The 15,989-nt window shown below is 42.8% G+C and overlaps 1 protein-coding gene across 2 annotated transcripts in view; it reads left to right on the forward strand.

Moving 5' to 3' along the window:
- MMP16 (matrix metallopeptidase 16) overlaps positions 1-15,989 on the forward strand; it is a 224,109-nt gene that overhangs the window by 65,628 nt on the left and 142,492 nt on the right. The window lies entirely within an intron of this gene.

Genomic DNA, 15,989 nt, shown 5'->3' on the forward strand with positions numbered 1-15,989 from the left:
CCCAATTCTACAAAATATCCTCTGCCACCTTCTTTATCCTGGTGCGAGGAGAGGAAGTCTCCCGCGTAAGAATGTTAGAATTTTCATTTCTATGTTACATATGTGTATACATATTCATACAATATGAATATACATGTATGTATATATAATATATATATTTACAGTAAGTCCCCAAGTTATAGACATCCATCCTACATTCAACTCATACTTAGGAACAGAGCGTCATAAGGGCTGTTGGTAATCAAGTGCAGTTGAACATCAGTGAACATCATATAGAGTTATTCAACTCCCATGGCAAGGAGTAACCATGAAGACCTTATGGAACTAAACCAGCAATGACAGCGTTTAGGGAAGAAAATGGGGACCTAGAAACTCCAGAACCGAAAAAGTTTTCTACAAAAGAGTTAGCTGATGCTTTTTGTCTCATTGAAGCAGGAATGGCAAAGTTAAAGGAGCAAAATACTGACACAGTTCGGTTCACCAAAGTTTACCATATAGTTACCAAAGGACTGAGATGCCACAGGGCCATTTATGATGAGAAAAAGAAAAACTCTGTACAAACCTCCCTTGATGCCTACTTCAAGAAACTGATCCAGCAGCAGACTCAAACCCTGTCTCTCTAACACCAGTCCCAGCCTCTCCAACAAGTCCATCATCTTCTGCATCATCCAAGATTATCTAAGGTGGTATTTGAAAATGTTTTAAGTATTTATAGTCACAGAAAGGTAAAACACTATGTTAAGATAAACATCTCAGATGTCCTTAATAGGTAAATGTACCTGTTTCAACTTACATACAAATTCAGCTTAAGAACAAACCTGTAGAACCTATCTTGTTCATAACCTGGGGTCTGCCTGTAACACACCTTTTCAGAATGAAGAGACATACTGACTTGTAAAATCTTTTATTGCAAAGAGAAAGGTACCCTCATTCCCGGCATCGGGGGCCCTGTCAGAGGAGACTCTCTGTTGGGCAGTGCCCCCTCTGTCTTGAGTCACATCACGGGACATCAGCTTATCCTGTCTGTGAGCAGGGCCATGCAGGCGCCCACATCAGCTGGAAATGCAAAGAATCCAAAATATTAAAAGTGGAACAAGTATGGAGGAAACTTGAAGACAATCAGCACGGAGGGGAATCTGACCATATTGCCATATTCGTAGCTAATCTGACAGTCCTTAGTCATTGACAGTTGATTCCTAGGCTTAGCCCTCCAATAAGGGGAGCTGCTTTTGCTGTAGTTCTGACTGGCTGAATTGAACTGTCTTGGCGTATTTATCGTGGCCCATCATTTAGACATAAAGTGTTGGGTTCCTGGCATGCTATAGGGAGCAGTGATTAAGAATACAATCAGAAAAGCCTCAGTTTGTAATTGTGCTTCCTCAGACTCTTATTATCAGGGTCACAGTTAAATTATTTAATGTCTTCAAGACTCAGTGACCACGTCTAAAGATGGATTTTTTTAAAAAAATCAAAGCTGCTATGATTGTTGGTGTAGCAAACGAGAAGTAGACATTGACATCTGATTGTGATACCCAGTGAACAAAATGTGCTCACTGGTGGACACTGAGGGGAGGGCTCTGTTTGTAAGCTCTGCTCTTCTCTGAAGTGTCTTTGACCTTGTTACTGTTTCCTGAGGCACTGCCCTCTGCCCATGGCAACAAAGTGAAGGCAGAGAGAGCGGCCCTCAGTCTCTCAGAGCGGCTTTGTTAACAATTAATGTAATGTGGTTGGCATTGCATGTACGTTTTTTCTCGAACATTTAACTATTTGGGAAGTATATGTAGCTACTCAATATTAGAGAAGCAAAGTTAAGAGAGAGATTGATTTTAAGGAATTGGTTTGCACATATATGGGAGTCCACAGTCCACAGGGTGGGCAGGAGCTAGAGACCCAGAGAAGAGGCGACACTGCACCTGGAGCCTGATGGCCATCTAGACACAGACTTCTCCATGGAGGGTGGGGAGGTCAGTCTTTTTTTTTTTAAGACCTTCAACTGATGAGATGAGACCCACCCACATATGGAGGATAACCTGCCTTACTTAAATCTCCTGATTTAAATGTTAATTTCATCTAAAAAATACCCTCACAGCAACAAGAAGTGTTTGACCAAATGCCTGGGAGCTGTGGCCAGGCAAGTCGATGTGAAATCAACCCTCACAGCTAGTTAGAGATACATTGACCTCTAGGCCCTCAAGACACAGGTGGGGTTCATGTCTGTTTGTTTCCTATTCTCCCCATTCAGCGTTCATAAGGGACACCTTTCAGCAACTCATCTGGTCACAAGGTGGAGGAGATCCCAGCAGGTGGCGACCCTGGGAATAGGCACAGGAAACTGTATGATGGGAAACTCTGTATCTATATCGCCTAGGCTAGGTCAACTTTGAAAAATAAGGACTTGCTGAGTAAACACCCCAATGTTTTTTATCCATGCTTAAAAAATGCACAAAAAATAGATCAGGTTAGCTTTTATTTATGTTCTTCGAGGCATAATTTTTTTTAAATTTTATTTATTTACTCATTTTAGAGAAGAGAGAGAGAGAGAGAGAGAGAGAGAGAAGTGGGGAGGAGCAGGAAGCATCAACTCTCATATGTGCCTTGACTGGGCAAGCCCAAGGTTTCAAACCGGCAACCTCAGCGTTCCAGGTCAATGCTTGATCCACTGCACCACCACAGGACAGGCTGAGTCATAATTTTTATATTTGATTTTTGTGGGGGGGGAAACATATTATCCTTCACCCAGTTTTAATTTTTGAGCATTTACCGAGTAAATAAAAAAAAATGTAAAAAAAGAAAAATAGTTCTGGAACACTGGTATAAGTTATTGTTAGAATTTGTCAATCAAAGATTCATTCTTTATTATCATCTGAGTTTATCCTTCTCATCAAAAGAGCTGCATTTGGAGAACGATAGGCATTCTGGAGGAGATGGTTAGTATTTTAGTAATTATGTGAAGGTTTTACTTACATCTGTGGAAATGAGAGTTTTTTTATTTCTCTAGCTACTTTTTCTTTCCATTCTCTTTTTTTTTTCTTTTTAACAATTCCACTCTTTAAATGTTGAGATAATGGTTTGAATTTTTATCAATAGACCTCCCAGAGTTTTTACCAGGAGGTGTGGTGAACATAATTATTTATGTTAGTGGAAAAAGAACTGTGGAATAAAGTAAAACCTAAGGCTATTTCCTACTGAAAAGTAAACAAATAAATCAAAACGAAAAAAAATTTTAATCTTATTTTTGGAATTTTTTATTTTTTCTATTATAATACTTCCTCACTGGCTAAAGAAATATCATAAACATGCTTCAACATTATTACTTAAGAATGCATGCTTGTTGTGTGAGAAACGCAGAAGGGTAGAAGACAGTCACAGCCTCGTCCGTGTTCCCCTGTGACGTGTGACCGATGTGGTGAGTTCAGGCAGGGAAGCCGGCCTGTGGTGGGTTCAGCCTGTTTTGTCTCGGAAACTGTTGCCACCCTGTGCTAATTTCTGTCTCCAAGGCTGGAGGGTGTACCTGTCAGTTACAGCTCTTCCTGCCCATGTTGGCTGACTCACGCCTGCGTTTTCTGCGAGTTTGACTTGAGGTGCCGTGTTCCTCATAGTACTACTTGATGTACTACAGGGAGAGGAAGTGTTTCAAGACGTAAGATTGGTCATATAGTCACAGGCCTGGGGGAACAAGGCATTCATGTTTAGTCTTTGAGAAGAGACAGGTGCGCAGACTGAGGTCATCAGTAATGGCCTTCATCGTGACCCCGGTCCACGCAGCAGCCCAGACACAGTTAAGAAGCTGAGCTTGGGAATGTGAATTCCCGTCAGCCCTGTCACTCACTAGAGGTTTGCCTTTGAGCGAAGTCATGTGATGTCTGTGCTTCTGTTTCTCCAACTGTAAAATACAGTGGTTGGGCTGAAAGAGTTTGAGATTCCTTCTGCCTCTAAATATCCTTGTTGGGATTTTTATTAACATCTCTAGAAGATGGTCTTATCAGTAATACGGCAATACCGAGATTTAGGAAGATTGTTAATTACCAAACAGTCTGATGCTTAGATATGCTCATTTGAAATTAACTTATGCAAGACTTTGAGCTGTCCTTGAGATAAATTTTTCTTCTGTGTAGTGGGGATGTTTGTACCCTGGCCTGAGTGGGTCTGTGACATGTTGTAACGGTGTGTGACTTCATTTTATTACTACTAATACTGACGCTGCCATAAGTGGTGCACAGTGTGAGAAGCCTGGAAGGAACAGCAGGAGGAGGCAGTAACAGGGAGGGTGAGGTTGGTGGTGGCCCCGTCTGAAAGGTGAGTCCCAGCAAGGGCAGAGGAGGGGAGCCGCCTCCGTCCTGAGATTGGTTTTAACAGCTTATGTTTATTTTAGGTAAAACCTTCAATTGTGACCGTTGCCACAGGTGGGCGAGGTCATCAGCAATGAGCAGTGTGCACATGACACTGAGTCCTCACAACACCCCCTGGGATCCATTCTGAGACCACAACACGGATTAGGAAACACCAGATTTTTATTTCCCTTCTAATTGTCTAATCTAGAATGTGTGTTCTAAACGCAGGCTTGCACAATCTCCTGAATGCTCTGTTGTCTGTCCGTATGCTCTCTGCCTCCAGCAGATCCCAGGAGAGGGTGTCCGTCTTCACACACAAACTTGACATCATAAAACTCCAGTCAGTTGTCAGCTTCAGGGTAAAAAGTTGGTGCGTTCCTGCGGGGAAGTCTCGTTAGGTGACTGAGAATGCCTGTGCCGTGGGCCAGGAGCTACAGTCCGGTTGCTGAAAATAAAATTCCTAAACCTTTTTTTTTTTAATGTTATTTGGACATAACTGAGCCTATACTTCAATACATGTTTTGTCATTGTGTCTTAGCGATGCCTAGTGTTTGGGGACGACACAGAATGCTTCAGGAGACTGTGGAATCTCTACGCGAAAGACAGACACATGGTAAACGTGATGTTTCCCCACACGTCCAGGCCGCCGGCTGCCAAGAGGCTCTGCTGGCCCACAGGGGCAGAACACCTGACCCACGGGCTGAGCTTGTGTCCCACACAGAGGAGCTTGAAGAATGCTCTGAGCGTGACTCTATTACTTTACGACGGTATTTAACAATGAGGACAGGTGTGCGGGGAAAGGGCAGAGGACACTCTGGGGCTTCGACAGGCCCCTCAGCACCTTCCTCCTCGCTGGAGTTCAGAGAGCCGAGCTCTCACTATGTCTGTGTATGAAGGTCAGCACCTACCCTGAATTGGCTGTATTTGTCCTCATAGCTCTTGAAGGAAACAAAAGACCCATTGCAGTTAAAGGAGGGTTAGAAAGAAAAGCCCCTTACATGATTAAGTCAGAAAGTAGCCGTGGGTTTTGAAATAATTCCTGGAGGGGACTTGTGGAGTCCGAGCCGTGAAGGCAGAAAGAGTTTGAATCCGAGGGTCCTATGGTTAGAGTTGTGCCTGGGATGATGGCAGTAGGAAGGGAACTCACTCAGCTTAGATTAGAACCTACTCTTGCCAAAATACTTTAACTTTTATTAAACTCTCAGGAAGAGATGAATACCACATTTCAGCTCTGTGGCATATCTCAATTTCTAGTTTGTGTTAGATGAAATTAGGGTACAAGATGACAGCCTCGCATGAATAAACGTACTCGGTTTATTGAATGAGAGCCTAAGGTATCAATCTGCTGCTGGCAGTATGAGCCCAACTACATTTAATGTTTTATTAAGGATATGTGATTTAAGATTTCGTCCAGCTCTAAAAATGGGTGTAAATCTGTGTTTCTGAGGAGTCAGTAAAGTGTACCCTCAACAAAACACTGACTTCATCACTCATTGCTACGTGCTTTTTAAATTTAAATCATTAATTGAATGATACTATTCTCGAGAGGCTAGACTTAGCTCCTTGAAGTTGTACATAATATACATCAGTTTGCATGTTTGGCCACAAGGTAGAATTGTCACTGTGAAATAAGTAGATTTGACACCCACTCTGGGGACCTTTCAACTACAGTAATGATATTAGAAAGCTCAGTGCTTTTGTACCCTGTGCCTTAGCTGTTTATTCAAATGTGAGTGAGCTTGCTGTGTGGGAAGCTCCCATGTTAGGGGATGTGCCCTGAGTCTCTGTGAAATCTGTCCTTAGTCCACTCAGCATTCATTCAGTCTTGCTTTGTGCAGACTGTCAGCTGCTAGCTTTGGTCATTGACAGAAAAGCGCCCTGTTTGAAGAGCTCAGCTTTGGTGTGGAAGGGGCTCCCACAGATAGAATGTGCTCTTGTAATTAAACGAGAGAGACCCCACATCTGGTCCCAGGGTCAGAGTTGTGTCATGATGGGGGCAACGGGTGGGTTGAACCGTCAGGGGACTGAACCTGATAGGATCTGTGGGATGAGGAAAGGTGTTGTAGGGTGATCAAAGGAATGACCCAGAGGCGTAGGGTCAGGACATTGAGGGAGAAGGCACACCATCTGGCTTGGCACATGATTGCCAGCAGTGGTGTCAGAAGGAAGTCTAGAGAAGCAGGTTGTGCTGCAGGGTGAAGAGGCTCACGTGCTGGTTCAGAAACTCATAATTTACCCTGGCCAGTTGGCTTAGCGGTAGAGCATCGCCCAGCATGTGGAAATCCCAGGTTCGATTCCCAGTCAGGGAAGACAGAAGCAACCATCTCACTTCCTCCTCTGCAGCCATGGCTCAAATGAGTAAGTTGGCTTCAGGCACTGAGGATGGCTCCATGGCCTAGCCTTAGGTTCTATGATAGCTCAGTTGCTGAGCAGCGGAGCAGCAGCCCAGATGGGGGTTGCTGGGTGGATCCCATGTGGGATCCTGTCTCTCTGCCTCCCTACCTCTCACTTGATAAAAAAAAAAGAAAAAGAAGAAAGAAACTCGTAATTCAAAGCCAGCTTTGAAGGCCTGCCTGTCTTTGTAGGTGGAAGGGGTTCAATTAAAACCATATCTCATGTTTCGTGAACATTAACTTGGTGCTGAATATTCTGCTGAGAACTTTGCTATTTTATTTAATCCTTATGGAAAATTTTAAATGGGTGTATCATTAGCCCTGTGGAACCAATGAACCACTTGTGGCTTCGAGACATTCTGGAAGCTTCCCAGAGTCACCTGGGTCATGTAACTAACTGGTTTAGAACTCAATTCCCTAGACTCCGGAGTCTATTCTCTGTACTATGATCTGACTTAGGCCTTATGAAGGTAATTTTAAAAGCACTGCCTACCTGAGGTCATTGAGAGAAGCAAGTAGGGAGTGTGACAAAGGTAAAGAGACGTGACAATAAGGTGTGGGTGTGAGAGGTTCATGGGCTTCCACATGAAGGTCAAGGTCAAAGCTGGGAGTCGGTCCAGGAATCAGCAGGTTCTAGACACACCAAAGGCAAGCAGGCCCTTTCTGATGATCAAGCCCCCTCAACGCTGCCTGAGCTGTACACTACGAAGGAGCCACCTTGGTCGGAAGTTCATTCTGTGACTGTTTGATCTGTGTTCCTGTGTCATAGGTGCAGCTGTCTTGCATCGGTTCTGTTTCTGGGGAAAGTATGTTTGGTCAGTAATCACATATTTAACATCAGACATTTAAGGCCTTGAGCGCTTTCTCTGAAGATGAAAAACATTTGGAAACCTTCAGCATATACTTGATTGTGTGGGAACAAGGGGATCACCCGGTTTGTCATCCTGTTCTGTATGTGGCTTGGGGCATTTCTGGTGAGAAAGATCATAAGAAATGATCCGACCTGGTGCAGTGAGAACCCACAAATACATAGTCTGTTTAATATATATATAGTCAGTGTAGTTCTGTGACATTTGGAAACTGTTTGGCTAGTTTTACGTCATAAAAGGAGAGTCTTTTTTACTGGGTTCCTGAGTCTTTGCAGGGTGATTTGTCTGTCGTCTGTAGAAGGGTTTCCTGTATGATCTATGGTTACATCAGTGCAGTAAAGATATAAAGCATAGTTTCTTACACAGTCGCTTTGAAATCTGAGATGAAAGCTGTTTCAGACTTTCACATGGGCATTAAATCTCCCATCAAGGTTTAAGGTGATGGTGGGGACCACTCCTTGACTTGCCCCTGGTGTGTGAACTTTGATTCTGAGATGAAAGGCTGGGGGTGGGGCAGTAAGTGCACTGGGACTGGGCTTCCTCCTGCCTCATTCCCTCCTCCTACGGTGTGAGGAGGGCGGCAGAGTGGACCCAGAATGTTAAAGTATCTTGACACAGGAAGCATCATTAGTACTGTTTCTGTCAGAATCTTGAATATTTTTGCCTGACCAGGCAGTGGCGGAGTGGATAGAGTGTCGACTTGAGACACTGAGGACCCAGGTTCAAAACCCCGAGGTTGCTGGCTTAGGTGTAGACTCATCTGGCTTGAGCACGGGCTCACCAGCTTGAGCGCGGGGTCGCCGACTTGAGTGTGTGATCATAGACATGACCCCATGGTCGCTGCCTTGAGCCCAAAGGTTGCTGGTTGGAAGCCCAAGGTCGCTGGCTAGAACAAGAGGTCACTGGCTCAGCTGGAGCCCCTTGGTTAAGGCACATATGAGAAAGCAATCAATGAACAAGTAAAGTGCCATAACTGGGAGGTGATGCTTCTCATCTCTCTTCCTTCCTGTCTGTTCCTGTCTGTCTCTCAAAAAAATAAAATGAAATAGAAAGTAAAGTATCTTGAATGTTTTATAGATTTTGAGATAAGGTGATGACTCAGAATAGAATATTTTTAAGGTTTATACTTTAAACATATATTGTATGTTTATCACATTACAATATTTTTGGGAAAAACATTTTAAAATGACCACCCCCTGATGCAGAACTTGTTTCAACTTGAACATATTTTAAAATAAAGAAGTTAGAATCATTCTGGTGAAGTTGATGTGTTTCGGGATGAAAGAGAGGAAACCTGTCAGTTATTTGCACAGGTGATATTTAAGCTTCATAAAGACTGGGGTGCCGGCAGTAACACCAGCTGGTCCCCTGGGTGCCCTCGCGGTGACCCGCTGTGCCATCGTCAGTGTCCATCGGAGGAGAGAGCTGGTGACTCAGATGTGCTGCGTCGTGACTGCTTTGCTTTCTGCACCACTGGACTTGCACTTCTCGACGCTCCGGGACATGTGCTCTTTGTCACCTTCCTGGGCTAACACCGAGCCTCTGCCTATGGATTTTAGGTAGAGAGAGGCTGGGTACACTTAGACTCTACTTTTGGCTGCTGGTTCTATGGTAAACCCCTGGAATACTGATCAAGTAAAACACAGTACACGTTGGGACTCTGACATTGATTGAGAAAATTAATAATTTTATGTCTGTCCTGGGTGGAGCAATGACTCAGTTTTGAGTTGGATAGACCTCTGTTCTTACAGGGAATCATTCAGAATCTACTCAGTCTTTCTGGTCTATTGATTTCACCTTCGTTTCTCAAATTCATCATGGGTACAAAGAAGGATGGAAAACGGAATTCTGCTCCTGGTTTTAGGATGGCAGCAAAGATACTTTAAGCAAAGTGTCTAAATAATGTTGATGGGGGTCCTGCTTTATGTTGGGCTGTGACAAATACATCACCCAACCCAGTTTAGCAACAGGAACACCGAGACCTGGAAAGGCTGGGCAAATTTCTCTGTACAGGTCTAAGTGCTGGAGATCTGTCCCTAGCTGTCTAGGAGTGACTTGATTCCTGATTGTAGGATTTTGTAAAATAGGTAACTTCCCATGATTCCAGAGTAATCCTGGGTAATAGGGATGTAGGTGACAAATTTATGAATAAGAAAAATTGTATAGTGGGTTTATTTAGCACTTATAAACCTGCATAATCATCTTATAAGCTTGATCTCATTTCTTAGAAGGTATTCGTGTTGCTTTTTCCTTACTGATATTATTACTGAAAAACACAGACTTTAAGTGGCTCCTATATAGTTTGATTTAGGAGCCCCATGAACTGGCTGATGATATATCCAAATCAGTCCAGTAAAGGAAAGTTTTAGTTATTAACTACTTTGCTGTTGCTTTCACTTCTTCCTTCAATAAACAATAAAAAATTGATTAAGTGACAAGGGGTCAGTATTTAGGTTCTGTGTGACACTTCAGCCTTGTCTTTCTGGACCTCAGTTTTGATGCCTAAGCAGTGACGCATCATGTGTTAAATGGTGTTTTCTTTTCCCGATGAAGAGCCGTGTGCAGCAGCTGCAGAGCTCTTTTGAGATGTTAGCTCCTGAGCACATTTCATCTGCCCTTGGTCACTTAAAGTAGCTTATCTGTACGGTTCCCCGGGTCACATGGTTCTCAGGCCATGCTTGTCTATGGAGGTCCCCAGACCAGCAGCCTCCCGTCACCTGGGACGTGTTAGAAGTGCAGATTCCTGGCCCTACCCCAGCCCCTGAATCAGCCTCGGGTTTCTGACAGTCTGTGTTTGGAGAACCTTTGCCCTGGGAACATGCCCAAATGGTGATGAGCATCATGAAGAAATATTCTGTAAAATGTGACACTAAGCGCCCATGGAAAGGTGTCAGCTTATTGCCTGTATTTTGTCTCTGAATATTTACTTCTTCTCTTGAGAAAGGGGTGTGCGTCTTTCCAGGATACTTTGGTACACAGCTACTCTGTCAATTGGAGAAATAAGACCAACACTTAATACGTTGTAAATATTCTTTTTTTATTATTGAGTGAATGGTGAGGAGGCAGGAACAGACTCCCACATGTTCCCCAACTGGGATCCACCCAGCAAGCCCACTACCAGACGATGCTCTGCCCATCTGGGCCCCTGCTGCATTGCTTGGCAACTGAGCTATTTTAGTGCCTGAGGCGAGCCATGAAGCCATCCTCAGTGCCTGGGGCCAACTTTGCTTGAACCATTCAAGCTATGGCTGTGGGAGGGAAGAGAGAGAGAGAGGAGGGGGCGAGGGGGGGGAAGCAGATGGTTGCTTCTCCTGTGTGCCCTGACCAGGAATTGAACTTGGAACTTCCACATGCCTGGCTGACACTCTACTACTGAGCCACCTGCCCAGGGCAGATACTCTAACCACATCCTGAGTTTATTGCTTTTACCACCCCATGTCTCTTATGTTTTGTAAATGCAGAATTATTTCTTCTTTGAGTTGTTTAGGCTTGGACACACCCCTATAAGACTTTTAGCTCCCTGTTACCAACTGTGACTGATTTGTAAGCTGAGCAGTTTTACCTCCACAAATTCCTCAAGTCCATTTTTCTCTCCCTCCGCCCCAGTCACCAGGTCAGTAGGTCATTGCTCTGGCCCCTTCACTGATCAAGTGCCTCTAGTCTTCTTTATTCAAATACATTTTGTATAAAATACTGCTCTGATTCTGTTGTCCTGCCAAGAAAGCCACACTGAACCACCAGACTCTCTCTTCATAAAAGCCAACATCCCCTCCTGGCTAGCCCATCTCTGTGACCTTGTCACAGGTGTGAGATCATCTGTCTTCTCTGCCTGGTCACCTCTGACCCTTCTTTCTCTTTTCTGTTTTCTAGTCAGATAGGGGTTTGAGAGCATACTCTGTTGTTTCGATAGGTTTATGTTCTGTTTGATGGTGTTTCCTCCTGTTTAGTTTACTTGAGAACCTGTGATCTCACAGGATGTGGCCATCTGATGGACTTTGCATGCATTCTGGGTTTTTTTTTTTCAACTTTTTGAGATATGACAGACATGAAAGTTGTGTATATTTAAAGGGTACAGAGTGATGGTTTGATATACTTATGCATTATCATTGCCAAATTCAAACTAATTAATATATCCATTGTGTTGTGTTGACTGTTTTTGTGGGAAAACAATATCTACTCCTTCAACAAATTTCAAGCATATCATACAATATTATTAACTGTAGTCACCAGTCTGTACATTAGATTCCCTGAACTTATTCATATTTTTGAAACACGAATAGATATTATCTTTTTTTTTTTTTTTTTTTGGCAGAGACAAGAGAGATTCTGAGAGAGGGACAGATAGGGACAGACAGAGGTGAGAAACATCAATTCTTCGTTGCGGCTCCTTAGTTGTTCATTGATTGCTTTCTCATATGTGCCTTGACCAGAAGGCTACAGCAGACCAAGTGACCCCTTGCTCGAGCCAGTGACCTTGGGCTCAAGCTGGTGAGCCTTGCTCAAACCAGATGAGCCCATGCTCAAGCTGGTGACCTCGGGGTCCCGAACCTGGGTCCTCCAGATCCCAGTCCAACGCTCTCTCCACTGTGCCACTGCCTGATCAGGCTAGATGTTATCTTTTGACCAACATCTCCCTTGTCTTTAATGTGTAGAGTTACACATATATGTGCTGGGAAACTAAGACAGTATACAAAATACACACAAGAGAAAGAAGTCTTATCATGTCATTTCAGTGTTGCCACTTATATATTGATGAAAGCTGTTACTCACATTCATGTGTAGGTTTTGTGTGGATATAAGTTTTTAATTCATTTGTGTAAACACCAAAGAGTGTGATTGCTGTATGGTATGTTAGGAGCATCTTTAGTTTTATATGAAGTCACCAAAATGTCTTTGAAAGTGGCTGCACCACTTTGCATTCCCACCAGCTGTGATGCTCCATGTTCTCACAAACACTTGGTATTGTCAGGGGTCTGATTGTAGCCACTCTCATAGACGCACAGTGGCATCTCATTGTTATTTTACTTTGCAGTTCCCTGACGCCATGTGATGTGGAGCATCTTTCTTGTGCCTGTTTTCCATCAGTATATCTTCTTTGGTGAGGCCTCTCTCTTTGGCCTGTATTCTCATTGAGATGTTTCCATTTTGTTTGTTTGTTCTCAAAGTTATTTATATATGGGTTTTTTTTTTGTTTTTTTCTTCTTTTTTTTAATTTCATAAGAGTAGGGGAGACAGAAACATACTCCTGCTAGTGCCTTGACCAGGATCCACCTGGCAGTCCCACTCTGGGGCATTGCTCCATTGCTCAGCAACTGAACTTTTCTTAGCACCTGAGGCAGAGGCTACAGAGCCATCCTCAGCACCCAAGGCCAACTCACTCCAATCAAGCCATGGCTGCAGGTTGAGGGGAGAGAGAGAGGGAAAGAGAGAGAGAAGTAAGAGGGGGAGGGGGAGGGAAGCAGGTGGTCACTTCCCCTTTGTGCCCTGACTAGGAATCAAACCTGGGACATCCACTTGCTGGGCCAGTGCTCTTCCACTGAGCCAAGAGGCCAGGCAGGGCTTACTCTTTTAAGTAAGCATCCTGTATCAGATGTGTCTTTTACAAATATTTTCTCCCTTCTGTGATTTGTGTTCTCATCCCCTTTAAGTGTGGAGTTTTATATAGTGTTTTTTGTAAAAGTTTTAGACATGTCAAAATGTTGCTTTTAAATATAATTTTATTGATTTAACAATAGCCGATTAAATGGAAAATTCCATAATTTATTTAATAGTTGCCTATTGATTAGAAGTTCAGGCTCTGTCAGATTGTACCCATGGGGTGAGGATGACTGTTATAAATATTGGTCTAAAGAAATCTTAGTGTATCTCAAATTTACTTATTACTTTGGTGTCAAGATAGACTCTCAAGAGTGAAGTTATTGTATTTAATGTTATAAATATGTAAATAAAATTTACTTATAATCGTTTAGCAGGAACTACACATTATATTTTAATAAATGGGCTGCCAATCCTTACTTTGGCAATCATTTGTTATATGTCATTGGCACCGTGCATACATTTTTTTGATATTTTTCTACTAACATTTAACATATGCAATTTACCATTTCAATAGCATTTATAAAAATCATTTTAATGGCTGTGTAACATTTCATTTAAAAAGGTGTTAGTATTCATTTAAATTGCTTCTATCTGGTTATTTCTATGTGTCTATTAAGCTAATTTTTTAAGGAAGTTTTTTTTTTTTGTTTGTTTGTTTTTTGTGACAGGAACAGAGAGAGACCGAGAGAGGGACAGACAGGAAGGGAGAGAGATGGGAAACATCAATTCTTTGTTGCGGCACCTTAGTTGTTCATTGATTGCTTTTTCATATGTGCTTTGGGGAGCTACAGCAGACCCCTTGCGCAAGCCAGCGACCTTGGGCTCAAGCTGGTGAGCCTTGCTCAAACCAGATGAGCCTGTGCTCAAGCTGGCGATCTAGCGGTTTTGAACCTAGATCCTCCGCTTCCCAGTCTGACGCTCTCTCCACTGCGCCACCACCTGGTCAGGCTCAGGAACATTTTTGTACAAATGTGTCTTCTGGTTTTCTCATTATTCTCTTATAATCCTTTCCTAAAAGTGCATCGGAGGAAGTAATTGGGAATTAACGCTCCTGAAGTATCTTTCCAAAACAGTTTCCAGAGTGCTTTGGCCTTTCATCCCGTTAGTTGGGTGTGACGCAGCTGGGTTCGGTGCCTCCGTGTTAGCACTGAAGATGGTAGGGTGTTCATCCCTGCTGAGTTTATAAGGGACAACAATATCTGGTTTTAATTTGCATTTCTCTGACGAGTCGTGTCTGAAAATTTCATATTCATTAATCATTTGTATTTCTTCTAGGAACTTTTTCTGTGTAGTCAGCACCAATTTCTAAATTGTACTTGTCTGGTTTTCCATGTGCCGTTCAAGATATTGAGCCTTTGTCGATGCGAGTCATTTTAAGAAACAGTGTGACAGTTATTTTTGAAGTTCCTGCGTGTTTTAGGGAGTTTGCTCTTTAAAGGTGAAGTAAGTAGATTGTTGTATTTCAGGTAGGAAGGGTCTGTTTATGAGACAATCGTAGACCACGGAGTAGAGCTGAAATTTCCTCCTACAGATATTCAGTCTTGTACTAATTCCTTTGAGCAAGAGTAGAAAACGCAACCAGCTTTGAACTTTAGAAGTAACAGAGAGCCTGGGAAAGTATCTTCGTGGCGTCAAGATTGAAAAGGATGCTGGCCACGTAGCGAGCTTCCTGTGGCTGAGGTGACTGTCCCCGACCTTGGGCGACGGGGAGTGAGTGGAGTGCAGAGACACCCAGCTGAGCCTGACTCATGTCTGTCAGGTTTGCTAACGTGGTTATTTTGGCTCCGTAAGATTTATAATTTTCTATACCTCTATTTTAGGTTTGGGAGATTTACATTTGACGGTGTAAAAATCTCACCATTTCAGTGGGAATTTTCCATCCCCTTCAAGCATAAAAATTCCATCCTTGGTAAGATTGTAAATAAGCCCTTGCCATTACTTCACCAAAATGTAATTTGATGTTTTAAATATCGTTTAAATTTAAACCTCTTGGAACTAATGATGGCATATGTGTATTGTACAGATTTAAATCATTTCCCTCCACAAGTTAACAAATTGTCTAAAAGCAAAGAGACTTTGAAAGAAAACTTGATCTGACAAACCTAACTGACAACCAGTCATTTTAATTCTCTTACCTATTTATTTTATGGGATGTAGTTGATTGATTTGTCTGTCCTCTCTAGATTAGTTTTTGTATTTGTGGGTAAGAGGGAAGAACTGTCAAACTGAATATCGACTCTCTAGTTGTTTTACTGCTTTTGAGTATTTTCATCTTTTTTTTTTTAATGAGAAATAAATAAGAATGGACCATATGAGCATCTGTTGCTTGGATATTCGTTTCAGAAAGCCAGTTTCTCCTGAATGATTTACACAGGGGACTGGAATGGAGGCAGCGCCAACCAGAACAGAAACCTCTACATCAGAAATATGTAGGGACCCAGCTGAGTCACTCAGAGATGCCCAGCAGGAAGGGGACACAGTGGGTGCGCAGAGCTGGCTTTGGGAAGGAGAGGGGGCCTGTAGGGAGCCTAGAGTTATCAGAAAAAGAGGTGCCTCATAGCAAAAGATATGTGTGAGAAACTGGACCTATCTGAAAACAACAGGCAAACATCACTGGGCTTAATTCATGATATTAATGAACAAAAAGCACAAAACATGCTTCTTGTTGTAGCAACTCAGATTACATATGATAAAACTTGAGAGTGATCCTCTGTGAGTAGATGTGGACTGAAGTCTCACTGAAGCTTTAAGAAAAACCATTTATCGATCAATTCATTGACTGATTCGTGGATCCATGA

The sequence above is a fragment of the Saccopteryx leptura genome, chromosome 3, assembly GCF_036850995.1.
Source record: "Saccopteryx leptura isolate mSacLep1 chromosome 3, mSacLep1_pri_phased_curated, whole genome shotgun sequence".
Lineage (NCBI taxonomy): Eukaryota > Metazoa > Chordata > Mammalia > Chiroptera > Emballonuridae > Saccopteryx > Saccopteryx leptura.